Source organism: Pteropus alecto, unplaced genomic scaffold, assembly GCF_000325575.1.
Source record: "Pteropus alecto unplaced genomic scaffold, ASM32557v1 scaffold98, whole genome shotgun sequence".
Taxonomy (NCBI): Eukaryota; Metazoa; Chordata; class Mammalia; order Chiroptera; family Pteropodidae; genus Pteropus; species Pteropus alecto.
Window position 1 is genome coordinate 614,481 of NW_006443570.1, and position 5,326 is coordinate 619,806.

Below are 5,326 nucleotides of genomic sequence, written 5' to 3' on the forward strand. Positions count from 1 at the left end.
GGGGAAATCTTGCCTTTGTTTGCCCAGAGGCCCTGTCCACCTGCTGGCAGGACCTGGGGTGGGGTGGAAGTGGGGCGATGCAGCACCTGTAAGCGTGCACATTTCCTACCCAGTCAGGAGAGCAGGGAGGAGCCCGTCCTTAGCAGGGGTAGGCCCAGAGCCTGCCGAAAGAGAGGGAAAGGCCACAGGCACAAGGCTGGGCAGCTTAGTGGGACTCAGCAGGCCTGGTCCGATCTGGATCCCATCCTCATCTACGATGACTTCCAGGCCCATCTTCCCGCTGAGCTAGTTTCTCCTCCTTCCAGCCCAACAGGAAAGCTTTTGTAGCATTCCGCCTCGAGCCCTCCGGGGGTTGTGTGGAAGAAGGCTGTGCATCTCCTTCCCTGCCATCCCCCATCACTCTGCCACTTTCCTTTGTCAGGACAAGTGGGGGTTCCTTTTTCCCTGTCTGTTTCTCATTGTTCCCTAGTTTCTTACTGCATGCACCCACCCGCATCTTCCCTGCCTCTCTTCTACTCCAATCCTCAAAAATTCCCCTACTCCAATCTTCAAAAACAGGCTCCCCAGCCTCAGGAGCAAGTGGGAGATACAAAGCCAAAATGAAGAATGGGCCAATGCCCTACCCCTCCTCACTGGCTACTGTCCTGGTCTTCATTTGCTGCTGCAATGGCCCCAAACACGGGCCTTCCCTCCACTCCAGGCTTCAGCTGTACTGTTCCCCCAAAGCACTGGCCTCCCTCAGCTCCAAGCCTTTGCCCCCTCCACTTCACCTACTTCGAACGCCATTCCTCCTTTAGCCACCTGGAGACATCCTCCTCACCTTTCATAGAGTCAATGCGGCTTAGAGGAAAACAAAAAGGTTTTGGGCCTGGTGCAAACCCTGGTTCTGCTGTGTGGCCCTGGGCATATGAGTCTGCCTCTCTGAGCTGAGCGACTTCCTTCATAAAAAGAAGACAGCAAGACCACATCCCAGGATTGCTGTGGGGACTCACTCTAGTGCCTAGCACGTAGTAGATGCTCAGAGACCTTGGCTGGTAGAGCATTTTCTCCCCTGCATTGATTGCTATAACCTCTCAATCCTGCCTACAGCAAATCTCTTCAAACCTCTTCATATGGCTCTAACTAGTGGCCTAAAGGGGTGTGTCTCACTGCTTGGTTCATACTAGTGGCTTCATAAATATTCAAAATATTCAATATTCACTGGATTAATGTAGCCTCCTGAACAGGCACCTGGCTGCCCCAAGCTCTGATGGTTCAGGGAATTTCTCACACTAGAGCAGAGCCTTGTTTTCCTCTCACACGTTCTGACCCACAGCACCCAGAAGGCTCTCTCCTCTCTGCTCCCTGAGCTCTGCCTTTCTGCCCATGGTGGCAACGACAGCAGCCTCATCTTTGCCTGGCACTGGGCTGATTTTTTTTTAGGCAAGGCAACGCTTAGTTGGCCTCACAGATTGCAAGAACCTTGTCAGCTTACAATCCCTCATTTTTTATTTTATTTATTTATTTTTTTATGCCTACAGCACTTGGTCTTCCAGGTGGTCTCCCATCCAAGTACTAACCAAGCCTGACCCTGCTTAGCTTCCGAGATCAGCTGGAATCAGGCTCCTTCAGGGTAGCATGGCCATAGACCCTGGGCTGACTTTTGAATTCTTAAACCGCCTGACAAGCCAGCAAGATAGTAGCTGGGGTGATACTCTGGCTCCCTTCTCTGTGTCAGCCCCACCCTCTCTGGATAATGTAGCATCACTCCAGGACTCTGGGTGGAGAAGGCACATTGAACTTGTCTCAGGAGGCAGGCGCGGGGCCACTGAGGCTTTCCAGAGAAAGCTCTGGCTGGAAAGGAGCCCAGACAGGTGAGGCATACAGGAATAAGATGATGGAGAGCGTGTGAGAATCTCTGGGGAGCAAGTCCTGCAAGGACCTGCACATCCATCACTCACATCCCATTCCCTGAGTCCACGACTCCACCCCCATACCCACTCCTTCCTGGCCCAGCAAACTGGCTGGGGTTCTGCTGAAGGAAAGAAAGAGAAAAAAATGTTCATTTATCGAGTACCTTCCTCAAGCTATGCATGATCTTAGTGACTTTCGTAAACATGCTCTCTCCTTTTTCTTTTTTAAAAAGTTCATTTCCCTAATGTTTTAATAGGTAGTACAGCATATGGTATAAAATTCAAACGATTCAAAAGGATACATGGTGCAAGTTAGTCTCTTTTCCTGTCCCCCAAGTCCCCTCTGCAGAGGTAACACAGTTACTAGGATCTTACATGCACTTCCGGAAAGATTCTAGGCATTTACAAACATATCCTAGACTTTAGCTCCTATGACTTACTCATGAGAGAAATCGAGGCCCTCAGAGGAGTGAAGTATTTTGACTAAGGTCACACAGCTGGTAATTTGGCAGAGCGGGGATTTGCAACCAGATCTAACTGTGTAACTCAGCTGCTTTCACTGCCCATACTCTGGCAGAAGTATGCCCTTGCACCCACAGAGGACCTCCTGAACAACTGGCTGTGCCAAACCTCCCATCTGAGGCCCTGGAGACCTGGGGTCTCCGCCTTCCTGTCTGTTGAGTATCTGATGCCTCCTCGCTAGGGCTCCAGAAGCCTGAACTGACTTAGTAGGGAGGAATCATACCCCTATGGAAGAATGGAAGTTCCTGCAGGTGCCCTTCTGTGGCTACTGTGTGGCCAGTGGTCCCCCAGGGCCAACCTGATGGCTGGGGTCCAGAGAGGTCTGGAGACGGAAGGTAGATGAGTGTGGGTGTCCGGCTAGAGAGTATTATGGTTGTGGTTTCAATTACGTTTCCAGTAAATGGCCTCAAGATCTCCCTGTGGCTGGGCAGGGCTGGGAGAGGATGTGAAGCGGAGATCTGTACTCTGTGGCAGCCACATGCTTGTCCATGAGAGCGAGGGAAGGAAGCTGGAGTCAAGCTGGTTGAGAGTAGGTCAGAGGTATAAACAAGGCTGCCCACCAGACTTGCAGGCTCTCCCTCAAGACTCTTTTTCTCCTGAGTCAGGCCAGCGTGGACTGGGAGATGACACCAATTCTCTCCTGTGGATATCTCTGCATCTGCAGGTCTGCCTCTGGGACCTTTCTAAGTGGGCTCTCTGTGGGGTCTTCCTAGATTCTGTTCAGTTTTTCTTCCTAGGACTCCTTGTATGTCATTTCTCAGTCTGGTGTCTCCTCAACTTAGGGGACTATGTCCCTGAAGCCCAGGAGAAGAGGTCTCATTTCATCTGAATTGGCAAGTAGGGAGAGGTAGATAGATGTTGGACCCTCCTTCCTGTCTCAGATTGACAACAGTCTTGTTTTGCTGAGGTAATCACCCAGAACATTCTGTCCTTTACGTCTGTGTTCACAGCCAGCCAGCACTAGCTTGGTGCCTAGTGATCAGTCAGAGATGTGCTAGTTGATGAAGAATAAGGAACTGTCCCTGCCCCACCTTCCAGAGCATTCAAACTAGCACTCTGCGGCAGAGCAGCTGAGGCAGCTGGACTGAATCCTGGCTCTGACCAGTCCTAGGAAGGGGGGTGTAAATCTTAGCTGTTACTAGAAGCAGTAATGCTAGTTAACAGCTCTATGGTGCTTTGCAGCATTGGGAGCATTTTATATGTATTGACTTACTTAATTCTCACCACAAGGCACTATCACTATATTACAACGCGGAAATCAAGGCAGAACCCTTGCTCAAGATCACATGGCTCAAGGAGTTGAGAATGAGCCTGATTTTAGATTCTGTGCTCCTATTACTATGCAGTCCTCCTGCTTTCCATTTCTATTCCTAGAGCAGAGGGTTTGTTCCTCAAATGTTTATTGGGTGTCTGCTCTGGGCTGGGCACGGGGTGGAAGTTTTAGGAGGACTGGGATTCTGTGTCTGCCATTGGGGGCAGAGAGACAAGTAAACAAATAGTCCTTCAACACGAGAGGTACCATAATAGAAGCACGAACGTGTGGTGGGAAACAGGTTTGTACTACCTGGAGCAGGTGTCACCAAAGGGCAGATATCGAGAAGACAGGAAGACATTCCAAGCAGAGGGAACAGCGTGTGTGCAAGTATGAAGACTTACAAGAAAGAGAAATATGGTATGTCGAAGTGTCGAAACATCATGGACAGTGACTGTCGGAGGGGCTGCCAGAGAGCTCAGGACTGGTGATACCATCCAGCTTCCTGCTCAGGCTTGTCCTGCTCCAGCCTCCAAGCTCCCTGCATCTACTCTGTGCAAAGCACTGTGCCAGGTGTTGGCCCAGAGTGTGGAAAAGAAGCAGGAGCCTGGGTCAGGGAGGACTTTGTGATCAGCTACAGACACAAAGATCTTTGTGGCTCGTGTTATTCTGGAGGTGAAGGGAAGGCTGCTGGGAAGACCTGCCAAAGGGGGATTACAAGACAACTTGGGGCCTTGCAGATCTTGATCATCTACGGATATGAAGATTTTCAGACTCTAGGAAAGGGACACTGTGGGTGTATGTGTGGGGTCCTTCTTCTGCACCTGCAGCTGGGGTTCTGGAGATCCGACATGCCTTGCTTTGGTGCTGGCCCCTGGAGGGTTGCCAGGGAAACCATCTGCCAGCTCCAGAGATGCAGCAAGAGGAGAGGAGAGTGGGTGACTCAGGTTGCCTCCTCAGACATGGCACCCATTACATGGAAAAGGGTCTCAGAGACATCCTTCCTCTGGATACTACAGAGGTGATTCTGCTTATTCTTCCTTCTTCGGATAGAGCAGTCAGCCCCTCTCCCACCTCTGACTGGTGGAAGCTAGCAAGATTCCCCAGGGAGGGAAATGGTCTCAGACACCCCTGGCCCCATTAATTCACTCTGAAACAGTGGACGGGTCCAGTGGGCCTGGGTGAATGTAACTCCTGCCATGTTCATTTAGGCTTTCTGCCATCTGGGTGGTAAGCAGCAGGAGCCCTGGCTGAAACGCCCTCCAGGGAGCAAACCCGGGATAATTATTGATGGGCCAGCAGCGGACTTCTGACCTCGGTTTGGGAGGGACAGGACCCAGAACGCGGGCCTTAGCCCGGGGGAAGGGAGGTGGGCGGGAGGCGAAAGGGGGGCAATTCATACGACCACAGTAGTCAGGCCAGAACCCTGCTAGTGGTGGTCGACCCTATCCAAGAAAGGCAGCATGTGCTCGTGGCCCGTGGGACCCGGCTGGGGAGCAGAGTGAGGGAGCCACCCCACCTCGGCAACAAGGGGCTGCGCGCGGCGTCGGCCCCCCGGAGCGTGCAGCCTCCGCGGGTGTGCGGAGGAGGATCCAGGTTCCTCCAGGGCGGCTGCAGAGGGGGTGCGAGGGACAGCGGGGCTCGCGAGCGCGCGCCGGGC

The 5,326-nt window shown here is 52.3% G+C and overlaps 1 pseudogene; it reads right to left on the reverse strand.

The window, feature by feature from the left end:
* Nucleotides 1–1,511: 1,511 nt before the first annotated feature.
* LOC112473233 lies at nt 1,512–1,629 on the reverse strand (annotated as a pseudogene).
* Between the last annotated feature and the right edge of the window lie 3,697 nt (nt 1,630–5,326).